The sequence below is a fragment of the Artemia sp. Qi Xiang Cuo genome, chromosome 19 (assembly GCF_049724085.1).
Source record: "Artemia sp. Qi Xiang Cuo chromosome 19, ASM4972408v1, whole genome shotgun sequence".
Lineage (NCBI taxonomy): Eukaryota > Metazoa > Arthropoda > Branchiopoda > Anostraca > Artemiidae > Artemia > Artemia sp. Qi Xiang Cuo.
In genome coordinates, this window is record NC_142812.1 from 6,044,374 (window position 1) to 6,071,171 (window position 26,798).

Consider the following 26,798-nt stretch of genomic DNA (forward strand, 5'->3'; position numbering starts at 1 on the left):
CTTATAATGTTATCAAGAGTTATTGTCACCAAATTTAGGCCATGGTCGGTGGTCAGCCTAAGCCATGGGGAGGTCGAGGGGGACTTCGATCGTCATTAAACCAAAAAGTGAACTTAAGAAAGGAAACCTCTGTAGACATTTTTTTATTTAAATTTTAGAAATGCAACCACACTTTCTAACCACGGCTAAAAGAATTTTTAGAAAAAATTTTAAAATTGGTGAATAAACTAATTTCAACTTTGGATACATTTAATGAGAGGGGGAGTGGGTCCACCATTTTATACATTGAACACATGGATCTGAATCTCAGTAGATTTAAAAAAAACTTTATTTTAAGGGGTGGGAGGGGTAAAAGAATAAAATGCCACCCAGATTTGTCGACTACAAAGGAGTTCAGAGTTTCAATTTTGACACGGGACTGCAATGTTTTCAATATATGTTTTAAGAAGCAGCTCATGAGATATTAAAAGATGAATCATCAATGCTAAATCTTGACAGACTTGCTTGCAACTGTGGGAACAAATTTCCTAAAGTAGATTTTGATTGTTTAGAGGTAAAGTATCCGGTGTCATTTAAATAAACAAGCATAGTAGAGAAAGAAAATGAAAATCTGGGGGAGGGGGTGGTTGTTCTCCAGTATGACACTGAATTTGTAGATGGGGAAAAAAACCGAATAAAAAAGGAGTTTTGTATTCAGTGAGGACACCGATCGTAGATAATGTTATAAATTTAGTATGGATTATTTACCAACCCCACAAAGATGTAAAGTCTTATAGTAATTTTTTTCCCATTACAGCGATAAGTTGACTCCTATGTCGACGTCAAAAATTTGGAAAACGTTTCTAGTGTCCCATGTGCCTTTCCTCATTCACATCTCATTGAGAGTTCTCAGACCGAATCGAAAATTGCAAACTTAACGGAAATAAAAGACAAGACATTCCACTAGAAGGCAAAGACATTTTACAGTTTAAAAAATTTCAAAATTCTCTTCTACAATCAGATAAAACGTCTATAGATTCTAAAACACGAGTAGTCTAGATATCAGATTCCTTAAAACCCAGGCACTTAGCGGGCCGCACACGAGTTGCGTGTTCCTATGCGCACGCCCGTCGCGACGCCAACAATAAAATGATAGTTGAAGAGTTTTTTTTTTACTCTGTGTGAGGTGGGCATGATTGACCAGCATTTGTTATCCTTAATAAAAACGTCCCACACTGCAATTTCTCGATTGAGTCATTTCAATTATACAATGATATTATCAGATAAAGAGCAGCTGACACTGGAAAAGGGAACAACTTGCTGGGTGTGTAGGAGGATCCTTGCCCCAAAAGACGTGGTGCAGAACCATAATCCCTTTTTTGACTCTAATTCAACGGGAAAAAGTAACTTTCGAGGGTGGGCTCATAATTCATGTAATTTAAAAATTATACAACAACTTTTTCTACCGGTTTTTATACATAGCTCTAACTATGATCTAAAGTATGTGCTACCAGCATTGTCACATCTTCAAAAAAATGGAACAGTGGGATGATGCATGGGTGATAGACAGCTTTACCTACAAAACCATACCTAAATCATCGGAAAAGTTGCTTGTTTTGGAATTTATGTGGAAATTTGTTGAAGCCGGTGTTGAGTACACGAATAAAATTCGCTTTTTAGATTCATAGTTTTTTCCCTAAATCATTGAGCGAATTAATTCAAGTGCAGAAAAACGATGACGGCTGCAATGCTTTCCCCCTTCTCAAGCAACAATTTCCAAATGATTTATTTGATTTGTTAACGGTCAAGGGCATCTATCCTTATGATTATTATTGTTCAATGTCGAGATTCGCCGAGGAGACTATTCCTTGTATTGAATCGTTTTACGACAGTCTTTACGATCGTAGTTGCCCCCCGAGGAAGTTTTGCTAAAAAAAAGTTTGGGCAGAGGGAGGGTGTAAAAATGGATTTGACTACTGCAAGCTGTATTTGTCGAGTGACATGTTAGCCCTGTTAGACATTATGTGTAAAAATACGGATAAAATCTATGAAGAACTTAATCTTGATTTGGGTTATTATTTTTCTTCGCCTCATCTAGTGATGGACTTCATCCTGAAAATTAGTGGGGAAAAAATTGGGCTAATCTCTGACATTGATCAGCATCTGTTCATCGAGAGGTCAATGAGGGGGGGTTTGTTTTTCACGGGGACCGTATCTTGGAAACTGATCCAGAGAACCGATCCGAGAGAAGACGGGGACAAAATCGAATGCAGTTTTCCTTGATATGAAGTCTCTCTACCTCTCAGCCATTTCTCATTATGCACTACCTTGCGGCGACTATAAATTGCTCAATGACCCTCAAGCTCCCCATTTCCCCAAAATTAACAGTGTTGAGGAGAACGGGCCGGTTGGATGTTATTTTGAAATTGATGGAGAGAGACCAGTCGAGCTTCACGATTCAGTAAAAGATTTTTTTTTCACTTGTATCAATATACCTGTGATTAAGTAATCTTTGAGCCCTCGCAATAGGAGTTTAGTCGAGGTGGACGGATTGCATTGGACATCTTCAAAACAAAAACTAAGTTACGCCATTCTGCCGAAAAAAAACATAGGATTAAACCCTTTAGAGTTAATATTTAGTATCAGATATTGTTTAACATTATAAAGGTATAAACGAGCCTTTTAGTAAAGTCAAAAAAAAAGGCCGGACTCGGGATTTGACCCTTTTGTAAGCAAACGTTCTGCAGCACAGACGAAATTTGAAAAAGAAATTTATAAACTCATTTTAAATTCGACTTTCGGCAAGATGTGTGAGAGCGTTCGCAATAGGAATCGTTTTGACGTTATGACCGATCCAGAACAATGTGCTCGAATTATTGCCGATCCAAATTATACTTCCTTTACAATCATTGGCCCGGACATGGTACTTTTGAATAGGAAAAAAAAGGCGAATTGTCTTGAATAAAAATAGTGCTGCAGGCAGTGCTATCTTGAAAATCTCAAAAAAGATCATTTTGGAATTCTAATATAATTTTGCTAGGGTACAGTGTCCGCAAAAAGGGCAAGTAGAGGTCTGCTACGGGGACACAGACTCCCTACTGCTCAAAGTAAAAACATCAAATCTAATTGATGATTTGGCACACGGTGAAATTATCATTTCACGGACGGACTACACAATTGGGAGTTGGTCTATACCCTGAGATAGTTAAACTTCAGGCGCCAATTCAACTTTTTTATCTTAAATCTTAACCAGGAAGCAAATTGATTTCCCGCGGTATGTTTGTATGTCAGAATGTGTACTTTATACAAACACAAGACGAGAAAATCAAGAAAAGTTGAAAAGTAGTACCTACGCACTATGTAGACAAAAAATTCGACATGGATATTTATAGTAATTGTATTGTTGAAAATGCAAGTCAACGAGCCAAATTATTGGCAATTAGTTTTTTGAACTAAAGGAATTTTACCGTATATTTTCAAGAAATAGCCATGAGTGTCATTTCCAACATGGTATATGTTTGTCAAGATAGTGTGACCATCCTACCCCTTGGTCTCTATTTAACATCGGACCAGATCGAATGTATTGCCCACAGGGAAAGTCTCGGTTTAAATAAAGTCCTGTAAATAATTTCCTAAAATAAAAAAACCTTTTTTTTTTTGAGGGGGGGGGGCCTCGCGGCCTTTGGGGGGGGGGGGGGGGCTCGCGGCCTTTTGGGGGGGGGCCTTGCGGCCCGGGGGGGTGCCTCCGCCAGCGCGGGGGGGGCGCATTGCCACCAAAGTTATCTTTTTTTGGACTTAGAGCAGATTTTTTTTTTCAAGTGCTCTCTCTTTAATTTAATGTTTTTTTTCTCTATAAACAAAAAAAAAGTGTTTTTTCTATCTGTGTGTACCTATGTAAATGTTGTATTTTTTTATTATAAATAAATTTAAAAAAGTGTATTTTTTTTTTCAAGTGCTCTCTCTCTAATTTAATGTTGTATTTTTTTCTCTATAAATAAACAAAAAAAAGTGTTTTTTCTCTGAATACACACTTAAATGTTGTATTTCTTATTATGAATAAAATATAAAAAGTGTATTTTTTTTTCTATGTTACGTTACTTTTTTTAGGGTCATATAATAAAAGAAAAAAATTTGATTCTATATTCGTCTTTGTCTTTGTCTTCTTCTTCTTCTTCTTCTTGAAGAACCGCGTAGTAGTAGGGAAAAATTATTTATTCATAAGACAATTAGGGTCTACAGTTAGTTGTCCAGGTGAACTGTTGAAAGGAACATGTATCAATTTAAAACACCATTCAGATCGTTTCTGTGTGGGCCCTCAATGTCGGGCAAAACAACACTCTTAACTAAAATAATTAAAAATTGTGATAAAATGTTGGAGGAAAAGCCAAAAAAAAATCTACTATTACTATAGTATTTTGCAGGAGTCATACAATAAAATAAAAACAATTGCTGCCAGGGGATTGGTGCAAATACAGTTCATACAGGGAGTCGATGTTTTCAACATTATTGAAACAAACTCTTGGCTGATCATTGACGATCTAGCTGAATCTATTGAACAATGGTCCCTGCAAATGCTGCATTTGTTTACTGTTCGCTCTCATCATTAAAAGATTTCCGTTACTCTGGTTCTACACAATCTTTTTCATCAGAGCAAATGTATGCGAACACTTGCTTTGAACTGCACCTACTATATCATCTACAGAATTGTTTGTGATTCTCTCTCACTAATAAACCTCAATACACAAATCCATCCAGGAGCCCTCAAATTTATGCTGTCTGCATAAAACCAGGCAACTCATAAAACCCACGGTTATATCCTATTGGATCTTCATCATACTACATCCGAGAATCTGAGCTTTGTTACAGGTTCTGGCGACAGTGAGATTACAGCAAATCCATCGTAGAACGCTAATAATACCTATTATTTGCTATTCTGATACTGGAGAAACATAATCTACATAGGAACCAGTTTTCGGTTTCAAGCGCTTTAAAACCTCCGCTTAGGAAAGTAATACTCAAACATGGTATTGACAATTGTTTAATTAATCTATTATCCTAACTTTTTTTAAATTTGATCGAGGTCAATTTTAAACTAACATATTTAGTTAAGCAACGGTAAAAGAAACATCGTTCCATTTTGATTACTTTTGCATATCAAAAGAAGGTAAAGAATTTAAAAAATAAACGACTTCTTCAGACAGTAATTAGCTTTTTCACAATTTTTCTACCAATAATTGCAGGACTTGTAGACAGTTTTATCTAGTGATATTTGAAAAACAATATAAATTGCCTCAAAGATAAGCCGCTTTCTCACCAGTGAAACACTTTGAGGACAATCTGAGTAAGGTTCTCGAAAAAAAACCTATGGATGATGATAAAAAACTGATTTTATTTCAAGATGCTATTTACCCAATCGACAGACAATATCAATAAAATCCAACTGCTGCTGCTGCTGATCCCAAATGAGAATACTTTCCTCAAAAGTTTACTGCTGCTGCTGCTGCTGCTGGAACACAATTAAAGAACGATTACTTGAATTAGACTTTATTTAAAATTGTAAATATAATACCCAACTCATATTGTGAACAAAGTAAACGACACCTATTCTATCTCTAGGAAAGTGGTCAAATTCAAGTTGAGAGCAATGGGGAAAGGATTATAATTCAAGGCAAAAGCTATAATATAATTTATTTAATATATGATATTGTTAAAAATCTTAAAGGAGTATTATCATTCGACACTCATCGTTACAAGTTTATAAATACATTATACTTTCCTAATAGTCTTATTGTATATAGACGAATTATAAAAAAAATAAACGACCATGGATCATCATCATCATCATCATCATCATTAAAATATGAACTTGAAGAAGAAGAAGATTTTAAATCAATTTTGGAAAATACTAGCACACCACTGATAGCTAGACAAAAGCGAAGACGTATCAAGTCAACGTCCCCACCAGCAGCCAGTATACAAAAGGGTAGCGGACGTTACACTACGTGTTTACGTTCAACATGGCGTAAGTTCTGAAAGGTGTTTATGAAAACATTGGCAAGGTATTGAGATTAAGTTCATCCAACACTCTTTCCTAAGTCACAAGTGTTTGCACTATAAGTGTACAAGACTGTCTACAAAATGAACCGAGTTACACTCTGCATAGAAAACATAAACTTTGGGACAATCACTATGGAAAAACTAAGTCCGATTACACACTGGAAATAATGCAAGCGGATGTCCTGACTCTAAATGAACTTCAAAGACGTCACAATACACCCTAAAAATACATTCTACTTGCACTCAGTGTTTTCAGTCGCTATGCATATGCAAGTCTATTGTAATCAAAGAGAGCTGTTGAAGTTTCTCAGGCCATTGAAATTAATCTCGGAAAGAATTCATATAAAAAAATTGAAACGCACCGCAGTTGTTAATTTGTTAGTCCTCATGTTGTAAAAGTACTAGAGAAATACAGTACACTGCTATATCATGGTCACATTTCTATAAAGACTGCATGGGCTGAACGATTCATAAAAAATCATCGAGTTTTAATTTTAATATATTTTACTATAAAAAATACGACAGCTTTTATTCATGATCTAGATAAAATCATATTGATTTATAATAAAATACCTCATCGATCATTGTCCAACTCTACACCAACGGAAGTTAATCATTAGGATCATAATAAAATTGACAACTTTATTAAACAATATTCAAATGAATCAAAAATCAAGAAGAAGAAAAATAAATTCAATTTTGGTGATACTGTTCGAATTAATAGAACAACTAATGTTTTTGAAAAAGGGAATTACTTGTGGTCCACTGAACTTTTCAAAGCGACAAATATCCTAGACACTAAACCAATAGATAATAGCCTGATAGACAAAAAGTATGAAGAGATTCTCTGTGGCTATTATGACTATGAACTTCAAAAAGTTAATAATGACATTGAAATATATCACATAGAAATGGTATTAAATACACGTAATCACAGGGTTAAGAAACAGTTAATTGTTCGATGGCTAGGATACAACTCTGATTTTGATTCTTGGATTAGTGTTGAAGATATTGACAATGCCCAATGATTTCTATTTGACATTCATTTCCAACATTTCCGATCCTCTATAAAAAGAATTGAATACGACAAGTTATTTTTGGAAAAAAATCTCCCATGACATCAAAGTTGAAGTCGCCTATTAAGTGGCTCCTGTCGACTTTATTTTCAAATATTCATCTTACATCCTGAGAAAGGATCGTATATATTAAATAAAACTTAGACCCGATGGTTGGCCTCCACCAACAGGGGATCTAGAACAAATTCAAAAAATTAATTGGATGGATTATCCATATACTGACTTATTCTACGAAGAGCTCATTTGCATGAATGATTTATGTCGTACTATCAATAAAAGAATTTCTGCTCGTAAAAAAGGAGCTTTTCATTTCAACTATTCAAAGGAGGAGGGCAAGATCTACATTAGTTCACCCATTGCCAATGAAAAGATTATTCTCAATGATAACTTAAAGGACGTTCTTGGCTTTAAGCTCAATATAATCACTGATAGAAGTGCTGGGAATACTAATTTCATTTCCGCATACGTCCCACCTGCCTTCTCCATAAAAACTTGTATTTTTTTTGACGCTTTATTTCAGGAAACATCTAGGGTCGGCAATTCAAAGGCCCACATCTTAAGAGTTCTGGATCAAAAAATTAGTGAAGAACATGTTAGTCATTACAATAATACAGCATCTTAATTATATCCCAATAACCACTTCCTATATGGAAATCAGTCAGTTACCACTAATAACCAAATTAGATGATTCTCTAGGAATGTCAACAGGTTTAACAGTGGTTACGTGCCATTTTCAACCCACTGACAACGACGACGGTACAATCACCTATGAATGGAACAATAGAAGAGTTCCATTTGTCTGTTATTATGTTTATGGCTATGTGGGGGCTTTGAGTCTACTTCCAGTCGGCACTGGATTGGACTGCTACAAGGGGGGTGCTACAACGTCTTGTTATTGTCTTGGTAGTTCGTTTGCGTGGCTATTTTGTTCTGCACTACCCCTTGCCAGAAAATATCTTGTACCTGCTGCGTCAAATTTTTCGACCTCCACACTACAGAAAGGGGTATCGGGCACGAATTTCAAGGAGAGTTTTGAGAAAAATATTAGATCTTTAGCAGGAGCTGCTGGTGAACAATTGAAATCTTAACAACATTGGTACGGATTGAAAAGGATGCGTTTACGTCATTCACTCATCAGTCTCAACCCAGAAAGGAATCAAAGGAAATCAACAAGCACTTTGAGAAATAAATTAACGACGGCCAATAAGCAAAGGAAGAAGAAGAAGGAAATGATTTTTCGATCAAAGAAGGATTTCTTTTCTTGAGATGCCTTATCTCCCCCACAGGGACTCACATACATCAATCAGCTCCTCATTGAATCTATTCAATGCCGAAAATGTTGATCTCAGTGTCAAGTATGGCTACTATGAACAATTTCACCCTCAACAACCCCTCTCGGAAAATATACACTTTCAAATATTTTCCAATGAAGACTATTTCATTGATTGGTCGTCAACATTTATTGATTTAAATGTTGTGGTGACGAAAAAGTCAGATAATACAACTCCAAATGCCGGCGATGGTCTCTCCTATGAAAACTGTATTCTACACAACCAATTAAAACAAATTAATGTATTTATTAATGGAACATTGGTGAGCACTAGCAATAATTTATCAAACTATGTAAGCTACATACAATTTATGATGATGACGCCAAAGGCATACAAGGAGTTAAGAGGACAATCATTAGGCTATGAATAACGAAGAGTTGTTGATACTGACGGTGATTTGACTACTTCAGTGATCCAGGAGCATCATCTAGTTGGGAAATTAAATCATGAGATATTAAATATATCCGAATGGCTTCCCCGCAATGTCAATATTGACATAAAGTTACAGTTGGCCCCATCAAATTTCATTTTGAGAAAAACACTTCCTGCAGCACCCGATGCAAATGTCATTATCACATCGGCAATTCTCCACTTCCAAAAACAACAAGTTATGAGCTCTGTTGCATTGACAGTGGAGAAGATAAGAGCCAATGGTAACAACATTAAACTTCTTGTCCCCCATACAATCACCAATCAACATCCCAGTGCCACCTGCTCTCGTAGCTATAGCGATTCATCATTTATCAATTGAGAAATCCCTTCAAAAGTGTCTTTGGCCCTTGTCAAGAATGTCAGTACCGTTGGATCTTTGAATGACTTCTTCCCTGATCTTATTTTGGACATCCTATCTAGCCTCGTGTGCAAACTAAAGGGTATTCCACTATAGACTCTCTCATTTGACAAAAAATCCAATAGAACTCTCTACGAGTTGACCATGCAATCCCTGGATCACGACTCTCAACTATTTGAAAATGGAATAACTAATTCAATGTTTTCAAAAAATCATGGGGTTATTGTTTTGGATTTGACAGGCATGCAAGATATGACCGTAGTACGAACAGGGAATGTACGTTTAGAGTGTACATTTGCCAATGCTCTGACTGAGAGTATCACGCTAATATCACTGAGTCAATTTGAAACCTATTGGGAAATCATGCCCGACGGCATTGTTCTACTATACCTAGCACCATGAACAAAAATCAAATAATCAACGTATTTAGCGTGAATCCATAAATGTACCAGTAAAAGTCCTATTGCGTGCACTCGGACTTTATTGAAACAATTTCAAATGTTAACAAGAACATACTAATTTTTAATTGTAGTCAATTAACTTTGACGACTAGTCATGGGATGAGCATCTTTCAGACAGCAAGGAATATTGAATTGTCTGATCTTTTTGGTCTATCGTATAAATTATACCCTTCACACATCAGCAACTTTACTGAAAGCAGGGGGAAAACCATTATTCAAAATCAACGAAGAGTAGAGGATTTAACGACTAAGACATGTGGCTTTCATGCACTACTCTTTTTCATGTTCAGATGTCGTGGCTACACCTACAAGTAGTTTCTGGACATCTACGTTGAATTACCTCAATTTAACGACTTTCTAGTGGAGAATTCACTTAAAATCTTATTTAAGATTTATTTTAGTTCCCCAATAATATAATTGTGTAAAAATTTATGTTAAATTGTTTATTAATAAAAAAAAAATTATATAAATGATAAAAACTACTTTTCTAATCTTTAGATTTCATCCACTACTAGGTATTTGTCGACAACAACTAGTGCAGGTAGATTATCTGAATTCACAGTGTACTGATGCTGATGTAGTGCAATGTCAGAGTCACATTTTATACAGTAGAGTGTGACCTCACTCTTGTCGGATCTCTTTGTATAGTCAATGATACTATTCTCATTCATTCTATAGAATTCACATGTTTCAATTTGCCTATTTGAAGCAATTTCACAAACAGTGTCCTCAAGTGTCGAATAACATTCCGTCACAGCCAAATAAAAATCAGTGGGCTTATAATCATAAAACCCAGTGTCTTCACAACGATGACGTAGAAACCATATTCTTTTGTTGCTCCAACAGTTAAATCGTTGACCCGGTTCCTCCTCCCAGAACAATCTAAAACCACGACGATACCAATCTCGTACCAGTAAACTAAAATCACGGTTAGGATTCTTTCCAATCATACCGGGATATGTACTCTCCCACTGATTACATTTATCATAATGACAATAGGAGCATAGGTGACCTCTAGGATGAGAGTCACACACAGGACTTCAAGATAGGAATTTCGTCATTCTAGTAGCACAGTCGACTCTCTACGCAATTTAATTGGGATGTTTAGGCTACAGTTTTCGTCATACAGATCAATTCTATTACCCATAGAACATGATGATGTCCAAAAGCCCAAAGATTGCATGCATAGCGGACATGTATTAAAAATTTTTACGTATCACGTATCTAGAATACATAATGTACCATCAAGACATAGTTTACAACCAACAGATATTTCCACATCCATATTGGATACTCGTATATCATTGCTACTGCTGCTCTCGGTTCCATCATTAATCACCAATAGTGTATATGCACCACTCATTTTTTTTTCTCCACTAATATACTTTCAAATAAAAACTATTCTCTTTGAATTCAATTCTCTTACTAATATGAATTGTAAAGAAAATTATTCCGTTTATTCAAATACTAATCACCAATCAAGTTATACTCGTTCCTCTTGGCAAAGGTGTAATGACCTGTAGAAATGTTTACCTATAGGACCGGTAGCATACTATACCTACCAGAAAAAACCTGTTTGGTACGGGGGCGTCGTAGAAATCAAAAGATGGTAAAAAAAACATGTATATACCTTGAACTAGAAATTGCGTAAATCTCTTTGAAAGGTGTAATGCCCCTGTAGAATAGGACTACCAGAAAAACCTGTTTGGTACGGGGGCCCCATAGAATTCAAAAGATGGATACTACTGAAACTTTGCTTTATTTTCAAAAAACCGGGGATACACCCCCTAAAAGTAAAAAAAAAACTTAATGAAAATCACACCATCAGATTCAGTGTATCAGAAAACCTTGTTGTAGAGGTTTTAAGCTCCTATCCGCAGAAATGTGGAATTTTGTATTTTTGCCAGAAGAAAGATCACGGATGCGTGTTTATTTGTTTTACTTTTCTTTTTCCCAGGGGTGATTGTATCGACCCAATGGTCCTAGCAATTTCGCAAGAGGGCTCATTCGAATATAAATTAAAAGTTATATCGCCCTTTTTAAGTGACCAAAAAAATTGGAGGGCAACTAGCATCCTTTTTTTTAAAAAAATTGCATTTTCATGCACAAGCTATGCTCACCATTCTACCATCGAAGACTCTTGACCATTCTACAGTAGCCACAGTAAAAGCGCAACTTTATTTCTCAAGGGTGTACCGAATAATGAACAAGTACCACCTCATTATTATGTTTTGGTTTTTCTTTTTTCCACAGCTAGTTAAAGTAAAGAACGAATAGTAAAACTTATAATAACTGAATATAAGTAGGAGACTAAAAGTTGGTAATATGACCTTATTACTTTCCTAGAAACCAGCATCATTCATTTATACAAATAAGTTGCCCCGAATGAGATTCGAACTCAACGGCTTGGGATTGCAAGGCCCATGCTCTACCAACAGAGCCGCCAACGCTTGAATCATAGGCAGCGCGCTAGCGCTGCCTAAGTGAAGAACGATGTGGGCACAATGTGTTTTTTTTCCACCTGGGCACTTCGTATCCAAGGTGTTGTAGAAACTTCGAAAAGGGATCATTCGATTGGAAATTGGAGTGGCTAGTGCCCTTTTTAATATTCGAAAGTGATTGGAGGGCGACTAGTCGCCCCCACGCCCATCATTCCCCCAAACACATCCAATCAAAATTTTGAGATAGCCATTTTGTTCAGCGTAGTTGATTGCCAAATAGAAAATATTTTTTTGAGGAGGACGCTCCCCCACAACCCTCGGGGCAAGGGTTTTAAGTTATGCCCTGAGGGCATATAAGAACGATGTTGGCACAATGTACTATCTATTTTTTTGTCCTTTAGAGCAGGGCACTTCTTATGGAAAGGGTCGTCGTAGAAAGTTCAAAAAGGACTCATTCGATTGGAAATTATGAGTTCTAGTGCCCTTTTTAATAGTCGAAAGTGATTGGAGGTCAACTAACCCCCCCCCCCCCCGCCAATAATTCCCCCAAACACATCCAATCAAAATTTTGAGATAGCCATTTTGTTCACAGTAGTTGATTTCCAGATAGAAAATATGTTTTTGAGGAGGACACTCCCCCATAGCCTTCGTGGTAAGGGTTATGAGTTTTGCCCTGGGGGTATATAAGGTTTTTATATAAAGCGTTGTCGTAGAAACTTCAAAAAATGCTCAATCGATTGGAAATTCAAAGGGCTAGTGCCCTTTTCAATAGTCGAAAGTGATTGGAGGGCAACTAGCCCCCCTCCAAGCCCATCATTTCCTCAAACACATCCAATCAAAATTTTGGGATAACCATTTTGTTCAGCGTAGTTGATTTCCAGATAGAAAATATGTTTTTGAGGAGGACACTCCCCCACATCCCTAAGGGCAAGGGTTTTAAGTTATGCCCTGGGGGGCCCATAAGGTTTATAAAGAAGGCGTTGTCGTAGAAGCTTTAAAAAATGCTCATTGGATTGGAAATTCAAAGGGCTAGTGCTCTTTTTAATAGTTAAAAGTGATTTGAGTGTAATTAGCCCCCCTCCCCTCACGCCCATAATTTCCCAAAACACATCCAATAACAAATTTTGAGATAGCCATTCTGTTCAGCGTAGTTGATTTCCAAATAGAAAATACATTTTTGAGGAGGACACTCCCCCACAACCCTCTGGGCAAGGATTATAAGTTATGCCCTGGGTGCATATAAGGATTTTATTGAAATCTTTGTCGTAGAAACTTGAAAAAGGGCACATTCGATTTGAAATTCAAAGGGCTAGTGCCCTTTTTAATAGTCGAAAGTGATTTCAGGGCAACTAACCCCCCTCTCACGCCCACCTTTTCCCCAAACACATCCAATCAAAATTTTTATATAGCCATTTTATTCACCGTAGCTGAAAATTTCGGAAATTAAGTCGTTAAGGATGACAGACCCTCCCACAGTCCTCAGGGCAAGGGTTATAAGTTATGCCCTGGGGAATCTAAAGTTTTTTTTGAAAGCGTTGTCGTAGAAACTTCAAAAGGGCTCATTCAATTGGAAATTGAAAGTGCTAGTGCCTTATTTAATAGTTGAAAGTGATTGGATAGCGACTAACGCCCCTCTCACGCCCACCGTTTTCCAAAACACATCCAATCAAAATTTTGAGATTTTGAACGAACAGAAATTACAATAATTAACCGAGTCAAACTCAAAACGAGCAGAAATTAACATAAGTTGGGTGCAAAACCCCTATGCCTTCCCAAGGCCAGAACAAAATTTGCACTTTACTGAAAAAATAAAAATGAATGTGAATTATCAGTTTAATACACATATACTGATATTTAGTAATCAAAATGTTAATATTATTTGATTTATTGAAGTTATAAAAGTAAAAACATTTATATTTTTTCAGCAAAGTGCAAATTTTGTTCTGGCCTTGGGAAGGCATAGGAGTTTTGCTGCTCGTTTAGAGTTTGACTCGGTTGATTATTGTAATTTCTGTTCGTTTTGGGTTTCATTTATTTATCGATGCTGATTTGTGGTAGTTTCACGCTTGGTAGATTATTTGATTTTATTTTTGCTCATTTTTCGTTTAATGGATTTCTTTACTTTTCTTTGAAAAACTTATTTTGTGAAATCATTTCGATGAATTCGTTTATAGATTTTATTTATATGTTTGCTATATTTGCATTATGTACTTAAGAAGTGACACCAAAAGTGTTGTTTTATTTTCAGGGCGTAATTTGTTATGGGGTGGGGGCAACTGCCTCCTTCGGACCCCGGTTTGCCCCAGACCCAAGTTTGCCCCCCCAGCTGAAATTTAGTTTCTTCAAAAATCTTGTCAAAACTAAGATAAGCTTGCATAATCAGAGGCAACGCTATAGCGTTGCCCATAGTATAGGCCATACGGCTCCAATGTTTAATTATTATTATTATTATTTATTATTTTTTCCCCAGAGGCACTTCATATGGAAGGGGTCGTCGTAGAAACTTCAAAGGGGGCTCATTCGAATAGAAATCAAGAGTTCTAGTGCCTTTTTTAAGGGTCAAAAGGGGTTGGAAGGCAACTAACACCCCTTCCACGCCCTTTATTCCCCCAAACACATCCAATCAAATTTTTGAGATAGCTATTTCGTTCAGCGTAGTTTATTTCCAGATAGAAAATATGTTTTTGAGGAGAACACTCCCCGTAAACCCTCAGGGCAAGGGTTTAAAGTTATGCCCGGGGGCCATATAAGAACGATGTTGGCACAATGTATTATTTATTATTTATTCCTTTAGAGCAGGGTATTTCGCATCGAAGAATTTGTCGTAGAAACTTCGAAAAGGGCTCATTCAATTGGTAATTGGAGTAGCTTGTGCCTGTTTTAATAAGTCAAAAGTGATTGGAAGGCAACTAACACCCCACCCACGCCCACCACTTCCCGAAATACATCCAATCAAAATTTTGAGATAGCCATTTTGTTAAGCGTAGTTGATTTCCAGATAAAAATCATGTTTTGAGGAGGACACTCCCCCACAGCCTTCAGTGCAAGGGTTGTAAGTTATGTCCTGGGGGCATATTAGGTTTTTATAGAAGGCGCTATGGTAGAAACTTCAAAAAAGGCTCATTCGATTGGAAATTCAAAGAGCTAGTGCCCTTTTTAATAGTAGAAATTGATAGGAGTGCAACTAACCCCCCTCTCACGCCCACCTTTTCCCCAAACACATCCAATCAAAATTTTGATATAGCCATTTTATTCAACGTAGTTGTAAATTCTGGAAATTAGGTCATTGAGGATGACAGCCCCCCCCCCCTCACAGCCCTCAGGGCAAGGGTTGTAAGTTATGCCTTGGGGGCATATAAGGTTTTTGTATAGACAGCGTTGTCGTAGAAACTTCAGAAAGGGCTCATTCGATTGAAAATTTAAATGGACAGTTCCCTTTGTAATAGTCGGAAATGATTCCAAGGCAACAGACACTGCTTCCACTCCCAACATTTACTCAAACACATCCAATCAAAATTTTTATATAGCCATTTTGTTCAACGTAGTGGAAAGTTTTGGAAATTCAATGTTTGAGCAGGACACTCTCCCCATAGTCTTCAGGGGCAAGGGTTATAAGTTATGCCCTGGGGGCATATATGGGTCTCATGGAAGGAATGCTCATATAAACTTCAGAGAGGGCTCATTTGATTGAAAATTGAAAGTTCTAGTTCACTTTTTAAGTGTCAAAAGATATTGGAGGGTATCCAGCCCCCCCCCAAGCCTATTTTTTCCAAATGCATCTAATAAAAATTTTAAGATAACTATTTTGTTAAAAATAGTTCAAAGATTTTACAACAAAAATTCCGGTGTCGACACAGCCCATCAGGGCCCGGGGGCAGGTGTTGTAAGTTATGCCCTGGGAGCATATATGGTTCTTATGGAAGGGATGCTCGTATAAACTTGAGATAGGGCTCATTTGATTGGAAATTGAAAGTTCTAGTTCACTTTTAAACTTTCGAAAGAGATTAGAGGGCACCTAGCCCCCCTCCCCTCCACGCCCTTTTTTCCTCAAACCCATCCGATAAGAACTTTGAGATAGCCATTTTTTTAAAAAATAGTTCAAAGACCATATAACAAAAACTTCGGGGTCGACAACCCCCCCCCAGGGACCGAGGGCAGGTGTTGTAAGTTATGCCCTGGGGGAATATATGGTTCTTATGGAAGGGATGCTCGTAAAAACTTGCGAGAGGGCTCATTTGATTGGAAATTGAAAGTTCTAGTTCAGTTTTTGAGAGTCAAAAGAGATTGGAGGGCAACTAGCTCCCCCCCTCCCCACGCCCCTTTTCCCCAAAATGCATCCAATAAAAATTTTAAGATAGCCATTAAGTTAAAAATTGCTCAAAAGTCAGATAACAAAACTCAGTTGTCGTCAAAACCCCCCAAGGCCCGGGGGAAGGCGTTGTAAGTTATGCCCTGGGGTATATATGGTTCTTATGAAAGGGATGCTCGTATAAAATTCATAGAGGGCCCATTTGATTGAAAAATGAAAGTTCTAGTTCAATTTTTAAGAGTCAAAAGATATCCGAGGGCAAGTAGCCCCCCCACACTCACACCCTTTTTTCCCCAAGCCCCTCCGATAAAATTTTATATTACCCATTTCATTAAAAATAGTTCAAATGTCTGATAAGAAAAATTCCTGTATCGACGGAACCCGCCAAGACCCGGAGGCAGGCGTTAAGAGTAATGCTCTAGGGGCATATATAGTTCTTATGGAAGGGATGCTCGTATAGGGGCATTTGAGAGTCAAAAGAGATTGGAGGGCAACTACCCCCCCCCCCCCCCACGCCCCTTTTCCCCCAAATGCATGCAATAAAAATTTCCAGATAGCCATTAAGTTAAAAATTGCTCAAAAGTCAGATAACGAAACCTCAGTTGTCATCAAAACCCCACAGGGCCTGGGGGCAGGCGTTGTAAGTTATGCCCTGGGGCATATATGGTTCTTATGAAAGAGGTGCTCGCATAAATTTCATAGAGGACTAATTTGATTGAAAAATTAAAGTTCTAGTTCAGTTTTTAAGAGTCAAAAGATATCCGAGGGCAACTAGCCCCCCACACACCCTGTTTTCCCCAAGCCCCGCCGATAAAATTTTATATTACCCATTTCATTAAAAATAGTTCAAATGTCTGATAAGAAAAATTCCTGTATCGACGGAACCCGCCAAGACCCGGAGGCAGGCGTTAAGAGTAATGCTCTAGGGGCATATATAGTTCTTATGGAAGGGATGCTCGTATAAACTTCGCAGAGGGGTGTTTTGATTGGAAATTGATAGTTCTTGTTCACTTTTTAAGAATCAAAAGAGATCGGAGGGCAACTAGCCCCCCCCTCCTCAACGCCCTAAATGCATCAGATAAAAGTTTTGAGATACACATTTTGTTAAAAATAGTTCAAAGTTTTGATAACAAAAAAATCCGGTGTCGACAAAGCCCCCCGGGGCCTGGGGGTAGGCGTTGTAAGTTATGCTCTGGGGGCATATATAGTTCTTATGGAAGGGATGCTCGTATAAAATTCCTAGAGGGCTCATTTGATTGGAAATTGATAGTTGTAATTCACTTTTTAAGAGCCAAAGTGATTGGAGGGCAGCTAGCCTCCTCCCACACTCCATTTTTTTTTCCTAGAGGCACTTCATATAGAAGGGGTCTTCGTATAAACTTCAAAGGGGGCTCATTCGATTGGAAATCGAGAGTTCTAGTGCCCTTTTTAGGAGTCAAAAGTGATCGGAGGGCAACTGGCCCCCCAAGCCCTTTTTCCCCCAAATACATCTGATAAAAAATTTGAGGTAGGCATTTTGTTTGGAGTATAAATAAAACCTATTGAAGTATAAATGAAACTTAAAACGAACAGAAATTAAATAAACAATCAATGCAAACAAACATACCATAGATATTAATATAAATTAGCAGATAAATCTTAAAACGATTAAAAATTAAATTGAATATGCAAATCAAGCTTGAAACGAAAAAAATCACTACAAATAAGAGTTTGGGTATGACCTCCTTCTCTCATCGTAAAAGTCTAAAACCTACTGCGTCATTGGCGCTTTACTGAAAACCATATGCGTCTTGAACAGTCTTGGAAAGTATAGACAACATCAAGTTGAATATTTGATGTATAATGATATTAATTGTTGAAAGATGCATCAGTTCAAGAATTTATTTCACTGTAATTGTATTTTTACTTTCAATGCTGTAAGTACTGGAAAAGAAAATATTTGTAATATAATTCGTTTTCAGTTAAGTGCCAATGATGCAGTAGGCTTTTAGTTTTTATTTACAGTTATGAAAGGAGGCAGTATCCAAACACTTGTTTGTAATAAAACTATATTTGTCTTTAAAACCTTAAAAAGAGCTAATAAATTAAACTGAATATTTAATGTATAATGATATTAATTGCTGAAAGTTCATCAGTTCAAAATGTTACTATAATTCTAATGTTTATTTTAAATATTAAGTACAAAAGAAAATATTTGTCATAAAATTGGTTTTCAGTAAAGCTCCAATGACGCAGTAGGCTTTAGACTTTTATAGTGAGAGAAGGAGGTCATACCCAAACTCTTGTTTGTAGTGATTTTTGTTCGTTTCAAGCTTGATTTGCATATTCAATATAAGTTTAACTCGTTTTGAGATTTATTTATTAATTTAAATTAATATCTATTGTATGTTTGTTCGCATTGATTGTTATTTAATTTCTGTTCGTTTTAAGTTTCATTTATACTTTAATAGCAAAATATTTGTTTTCGTTTTAAGTTTGATTTTCATATTCAATCAAAGCATTACTCGCTTTAAGATCTATTTATTCATTTATATTATTACTTGGTGTGTGTTTTTGCTATGATTGTTTATTTAATATCTGTTTGGGTTTGGGTTTCATTTATTCTTTCATAGTAATTTCTGATCGTTTTGAGTTTGAATTTTAAAAGTTATTTGTATCTGCTGAGCTTAAGTTTAAAATGGCCTTTACTTTTCTTTGAAAAGTTTATTTTTCGGAAAGTTTTTTTTTAATTAATTCAGAGAAACTGGCCAGTTTTCTTCAGTAATTCTTTGCATTTATGGTACTATAGGGCTTTTATTTATTTCTCACTGACATTTTCACTTGATATGGGATTGTTTGGTCCACCTTTGCCCTTCCACCAGAGTTTTGACGAAATTACGCCGCTGCTTTTAGTGCTATATTACACTTATGGATGGTAGAATTGATAAAAATCAGGTAGGCCTAGATATGAGCCATAGCTTTTAATTGAGCCATTAAACGTCACTTTAAGAAGTTCTGGTAGCCCAGTAGCCCCAGCTTTTCCACTTGAAACAAGGCACCCAAAATGCCGTTTTTTAGTGCCATATATATGAGCTACTAAAAATTTGTCTAATATACACGATACCAAAAACGCCCAATAACAATTTGCCCATACCGATACGCGTGATATTGATACGTCCGATACCAATAAAGCGTACAGCCCTTTCCTTAGGGACTATGGAGGGTAATATTATCACTAAAATCATTGATATTGGACCTTTAAACTATGTTGAAGAAAATGGCTATCTTAAAACTTTGATTGGATGACTTTGGGGGGAGGGGCCTGGAGGGAGGGGGGCTAGTTGCCCGCCAATCTTTTTGGTCACTTAGAAAAGTCACTTACGAATTTAATTTACTTTTGAATGAGCTATTACACATCTCTCTATGATGCTCTGGCCACCCCCCTAGCCCTGCTAAAAAAAAGAATAAAAGAAGGTAGACAGATCAGTGCTGCCGATGCCAAAGAACGACTTTCTTTGTTGTTCAAGGAGGGGGGCTGTAATTTTCTTGTGAAAGGTTTTCGTTAAGGCTGATTCCAATGGTTCACTTTTCATTTTGATCTGACGCCATTTTCGAGGGGTTTCAGGCTTTTTTCGAAATCCCCATAAATTTCTTTTCGCAATAAACGTTTACTTTGAAGACAAACCTAAATAATAGTCACCGTTCCTGAATAGTGTCAGATAGCAATTTTTTCACTAGGTAGCTTTGTTCTAAGCGCGGTTTTTAACTTTTGGTTACTATGGGCTGTAGTTCGCGCTTTACAAGGTTGCAGCTACCGCTGCAACCATGAACAAGAGCACTGGATCTTTAAATGACTATTAAATAGATCTTCTTAAATTAATTTAAGATTTGAGACAACGGGTATTCATTTTCATGACTACCCTTGTCTGGAAAAATAAATAAATTATGGTTGCAGCGGCAGCTGCAACCTAGTAAAGAGTGAACCACATCCAATAGTAATCAGAAGTAGAAAAACTTGTTTAAAAAAAAACTGTCTAGTGAGGAAACATTGTCATTTGATGCTGAATCAGGAATGGTAACTATTGTTTCGGTTAATCTTAGAAGTAAAAGTTTATTGCGAAAAGATATTTATGGTAAATTCGAAAAAGAGCCTGAAAACCCTCGAAAATGGCGTGACCCAAAAATTTTAAGTGACCCAAAAATTGGAGGGCAAATAGCCCCCCCCCCTACAGGCCCCCTCCCCCAACAAGTCCTATACAAATTTGAGAGAGCCATTTTGTTTAAAATAGTTCAAAGGTCCAATATATATGGTTTTGATGATGATATGGCCCTCCATAGTCTCTGGGGAAGGGCTGTCTGTGGTATCGAGCGTATCGATATCGTGTGTATCGGTATCGTGCGTATTGGTATCGTATGCATCTTATCGGGAATAATGATATCCGCTGTTGTTTTTTTTTCAGCCATTTTCTAGGTTCATTTTTTTAAAGCATGTCCAGGCAAGGTATCATGGTTACAGCGGCAGCTGCATCCTAGTAAAGAGCGAACCACAGCCCATAGTAACCAAAAGTTAAAAAACGCGTTTTGTTAAAAAGTTAAAAAAAACTGCCTAGTGAAAAAAAATTCTCATTTGACACTGACTCAGGAACATTAACTATTATTTCGGTTCGTCTTAAAAGTAAAAGTTTATTGCGAAAAGAAATATATGTTGATTTTCGAAAAAAAAGCCTCACACCCCTCGAAAATGGCGTCATATCAAAATGAAAAGTGTACCATTGGAATCATAATAGTCAAAAGCTTGTACAGGGAAGTTACAATCCCCCTCCCTGAACAACAAGAAAAATCACATTTTTGCGTCGGTAGCACTGATCTGTCTCTTCTTTTTTTTTTTTTTTTTTTTTTTTTTCAACAGGTGTAGCGGGCTACCACAACATCATAAAGAGATTCTTAATGGCACATTCAAAAGCTATTTCTCATATATACGAGCCTTTTATAAATTCTGCCATCTGCAAGTACCATGTGGCACTAAAGTGGCACTTTTTGTGCTATTTCTCAAAGGGTGGCACTAGCAGGCTACCAGAACATCGTTGGTAGATCTTTTATAGCTCTTATAAAAGATATTGCACATATCTACGTCGTTCATATAAATTCCACCATCATCAAATGCTAATGGCACTAAAAACGGCACTTTTGATGTCGTATCTCAAGTGGAAAAGCTGCACTGTAAAAAAAAAAAAAATTGATTTCCAACAAAATGTTTTGCTCGAATTCAGACAAGTCAAAAAAATCCAATTTTTCTATTGGAATTGTGACTTGCTTATTTAATTCAAACAAGTCACAAAAAAAAAATCCAATTTTTCTATTGGAATTGTGACTTGCTTATTGAATTTCAACAAATTATTGAAAATATTAAGTTTTGTGAACTTTTCAGTAGAAAAAATGTAATTTTCACCGTAAATAGGCTATATCAATGAACACGGTTTGAACTTCAACAGTAGTTTAAAGTTTCTTGAATATCATTTTAGATTTGACCATCGGACCATTGAAAGTAATATGTTCAGTATAAGTTCAATTCAAATATTTGAATTATAGCAGAAAAAGGGGAATGCTAAATGAATTTTGAGTATAAAAAGATAATTATAAAAATAAGGAAATATATTTTGGAAATACTACACTTTAATAGCATGAATCGTGCTTCAAAAACTCCGTTCCGCTACTTGATTAATAAACAAGTTGGACGGGATCCCAATATCATTTATCAAGCAGTTCAAAGAGTTAAACTGTAGTTAAAAAGTGACTCAGCTAAATCGTGACTGAAACTTAAGAATGAAAGTAGGATAAAAATTGATAAGAATAGTATTGGTATACAGACTCCAAATATATAAACTTCTTTACGTTTAATATCTACCCACCAAAGGCTACAAGCCTCAGAAGAAAAAGGGATTTTGAAAACTGGGAGCCTGATTTTCGAAAAAGGGAGAAACACCCCCCAAAAAGTCAATAAATCTTAATATAAATCAAACCTTCAGATTTAGCGTATTAGAAAATGTTACTGTGGGGGTTATGATCTCCTATCTGCACAAATGTGGCATTTATGTTTTTGCCAGAAGACTTATCACGGATGCGTTTCTATTTTTTTTTTTTTAAGTGTCCTTTTTAAGAGACCGTAAAGATTGGAGGGCAACTAAACCTCCTTCCAAGACCTAATTTGTCTCTTATTTTGTTTTCGAATGTTATTATTTGACATCAATTTGACAAAAAAAAAAAAAATCATCTCATTCAACTGCCTACAAACGCATAATATAGAAGTAGATTTAATGTTAAAACCTTCAAACGACGAAGTAACGATTTTACCTAGGGGGCATTCAAATCAGAGAGAGAAGACATTCTGATTTTGAGGGTAAGTATTCGGTTTAGTTTATTAATATTGATAACTTGTGTCTTATGTTTCCCAAAATGTTTAAGATAGTACATTTTTATAAATAAAAAAGTTTGGTAAAATTCTACGGTACTGTTCTATTAGCTGTAATCCATGCAAGAAGTGAAGTTTGGTTTATGCTAATAAAATAAAACAAAATAGGATAAAAATGTATTAGTTTAGAAACAAAATTTGGCTATATATTTGCACATTAGGGGGTTGGGGGGGGGGTAAAGCATAGCATATATTAAACACGTAACCTAACCTAGGTACCCATTTCCCCCCAAAACCCCAATAAACTAAAGTTTGAATATTGTAAACGCAGTTAGAAACCACTGTTTGCAATCCAATTCTCCTTTGAGAGAACCTGTTTGACTAGTTTATTTTATCACCTATCTTGCGTGGCTTACAGCTAATAGAACAGTGCCAATTCTACTCTAGCTACTTTTGGTTATCTTTGAAAGGGGCTAGGCTAGGAAAATGAAACTTTCAGGGATGGATCTACAGGCTAAAGTATGGGTACTTATATACTATCTGGAACACACGCGAAAAATGAAGTTTGGCTGATGCTAATGAAGTAAAACAAAATAGGATAAAAATATAATAGCTTAGAAATGAGTTTCGGCTATATATTTGCACATTAGGGGGCGCGGGGGGCGGGGGGTAAAGCATAGCATATATTAAATACCTAACCAAACCTAGGTACCTTTTTTCTCCCGAAACCCCATAAAACAATAGTTTAAATATTGTAAACCCAATAACAAACCACGCTTTACAATCAATTTATTTATTGAAAGAAACCCGTTTCGAAAGAAACCCGCATCTTCCATATATTATATAGCGCATGTGTTCCCGAAAGTACATAAGTATCAAAGTATGTCCCGGGAAGGTATTTTGAAATACCTACCTCCACTCCTTTTCCCTCTAGAGGGTCCTTAAATTTGCCTACACTAAAGGTCTATACTTATTGAAATTTTGAGAAAACAACAATTTACCTTAATTTTCAGTTATCAGTTTCTTTTTTTCAAGGTTTAGTTCCAAAATTGCAATTCCTGTTATTTTAGTAGAATTTTAATTCATCTAAGAATTTTAATTGTTTTACTTCATCTAAGCAGAAGATCTATTTTCCAAGGTTTCATTTTATAACACACAGATTTTATGAGGCGGTGAACAAGAGATTTGATGAGATCTGATGAGTAAGTCAAGGGTATTCAGAAAAGACAGGATTCGTGGCATTATTATTGCAACCGTTCACCTCTGGAGGTAGAAAAAAGGGGGAATTTTTTCTTTTATTTGTGCCTCGATTTGATTTCATCTTCACTTCAGGTCCGAGTGTCACTGTTTTCCTGATTAAAAGATATTTCTTACTCAATGTGTCTTCTGTCGGCCTGCTACTACGCCATTGATTTACTGATTTCCACCATGAAAAAATGCACCCGATAAGAGGTGTCATATTATCTGGGAGAAATTTTTTGTTGTAATTTTCTGTACTTGTAAAATAAATGAGATTATTTTTTTTGTATTTATTGATGATTCAGAAAGAAGAAAATGAAATTGAAGCCTAAGGTCTAGGATATTAGACCGTGAACCTAGAAAACTGAACAGGAGAACGGAGGAAAAGCCAGTATGAGAACGGAAAATCAGACAAACAAAGAGGAAACTGAGAAAAGGTCTTAACTTACAATATGTTGTTTTGTCTCAAAACTAAAATTGCAGTTTAGGTGTGGAAATAAAACATGTTTATTTATCAACAAATTTTAAATTCAATAATGACCATGGAATTCCAGAATGGTCTCCAATAGTCAATTTCAGCTATTGAAATTCAAATTTTGTTGTTGATAAACATTACAAACAATTGTTGTTGAATCTCAAACGATTTTTTTACAGCACGGGGCTATTGGGCTAGCAGAACTTTAAAAAGTGATGTTTAATGGCACTTATTTTTAAGGCATATCCCGGGAAGGCAGATTTTAAACCTATTACTTATATCTACGTGCTTTTTATCAATTTTACCATCCAAAAGTGCCATATAGCACTGAAAACGGTACTTTTGGTACCACTTCTTAAGTGGAAGAGTTTGGAAGCATAAAACTGTACCATTGCAGTAATTATGTTCCAAAGCCCTTAACTGGAGGCTTATAAGATCTCCTCACATATACTCCCCATCCAGACCCTCTTAGTAAGTTTCATAGATCAACTAGTCATATTATAAGTAAAAGATTATTGCGAAAGCAAAATTAACTAAAACTAAAAAAGTTTCAAACTAAAAATCTACCAAAAATTAAGCTTGATTGATCAACAGTTTTGAATTGAACCTTCAAACTTCACTCTGTGATGAAGCCTATGCGCTAGTTCTAACGGCGGTAATTGAGGGGAAAAGACGTCCTTGCCCCCTTAGTTTTTGATCTTGCCTAGGTTTTGAAATCACCTTTTTTTGGTCATTTCATTGGAAAAGGCACTTGTTTCATTTTAAAAAGTTGGGGAAACAACCGAAAGTGCACTTTGTGGGAATGTGCTATCAAGTCAAATTTATAGAAAGCGATTAGGTACAAATAAATATAAGCTTTTAAATGAGCCCTTAAACAGCTTTATTTAGTTACAGAAGCCTTCTAGTTTCTGCTAGTCAGTAGGTGATTTATAAAACCATGTCTTCAGTATGGCTTTTTCAGGCAAAGTCGGCCGAGTAAAACAGCTTTTCACTCATCGAAAAAAAAGTTCCTGAAAAACATGTATTGTTTGGTGAAGTAATGATAATGAACTTTAAGTTACAGACTAAAATTTTTCTTAGCTGTCAAGGTTGTTTGCAGTATGTTTTAAAGCTGTCTTATCTCCCCTAGATCGGTGATAATTAGAAATTATTTTAAAAATAAGTTTTCAACTGAAACTAAGAAGTGACACTAAAACTTAAAACGATTATACATTATTCCGTATCAGAAGCAACGCTGTAGCGTTGCCTATAATAAAGGCCATACGGCTCCAATGTTTTATTATTTATTTATTTTTTTTTCCCAGAGGCACTTCATATGGAAGGGGTCGTCGTAGAAACTTCAAAGGGGGCTCATTCGATTGGAAATCGAGAGTTCTAGTGTCCTTTTTAATAGTCGAAAATGATTGGAGGGCAACCAGCCCCCCCCCCACGCCCATCATTCCCCCAAACACATCCAATCAAAATTTTGAGATAGCCATTTTGTGCAGCGTATTTGATTTCCACATAGAAAATATATTTTTTGAGGAGGAAACTCCCCCACAACCCTCAGGGCAAGGATTTTAAACAATGCCCTGGGGGCATATAAGGTTTTTATAGAAGGCGTTGTCGTAGAAACTTCAAAATAGGCTCATTCAATTGGAAATTAAAGAGCTAGTGCCCTTTTTGATTGTCGAAAGTGATTGGAGTGTAACTAGCCCCCCCACGCCCATCATTTCCCCAAACACTCCCAATCAAAATTTTTAGATAGCCATTTTGTTCAGCGTAGTTGATTTCCAGATGGAAAATATATTATTGAGGAGGACACTCCCCCAAAACTCTCAGGGCAAGGGTTTTAAGTTATGCCCTGGGGGCAAATAAGGTTTTTATAGAAGGCGTTGTCGTAGAAACTTCAAAACAGGCTCATTCGACTGGAAATTAAACGGCTAGTGCCCTTTTTAATAGCCGAAAATGATTGGAGGGCAACTAGCCCCCCCACGCCCATCATTCCCCCAAACACATTCAATTAAAAGTTTGAGATACCCATTTTGTTTAGCGTAGTTGATTTCCAGATAGAAAATATTTTTTTGAGGAGGATACTCCCCCACAACCCTCAGGGCAAGGTTTTAATTTATGCCCAGGGGGAAAATAAGGTTTTTATAGAAGGTGTTGTCGTGGAAACTTCAAAATATGCTCATTCGGTTGCAAATTAAAGGGCTAGTGCCCTTTTTAATAGTCGAAAGTGATTGGAGTGTAACTAGGCCCATTCCCCTCCC

The 26,798-nt window shown here is 36.4% G+C and overlaps 1 protein-coding gene and 1 long non-coding RNA gene across 6 annotated transcripts in view; one reads left to right on the top strand and one right to left on the bottom strand.

Annotated features, from left to right (window-relative positions):
- The window catches only part of LOC148940432 (uncharacterized), a 79,285-nt gene extending 55,091 nt beyond the window's left edge, over window positions 1-24,194 (top strand). The window contains exon 3 of the long non-coding RNA XR_016143392.1: window positions 24,165-24,194. This is a non-coding gene — a long non-coding RNA (uncharacterized LOC148940432). The remainder of the gene's footprint in view (window positions 1-24,164) is intronic.
- Sh (Potassium voltage-gated channel protein Shaker) overlaps window positions 1-26,798 on the bottom strand; it is a 338,900-nt gene that overhangs the window by 169,006 nt on the left and 143,096 nt on the right. The gene's annotated exons all lie outside the window — the stretch shown is intronic.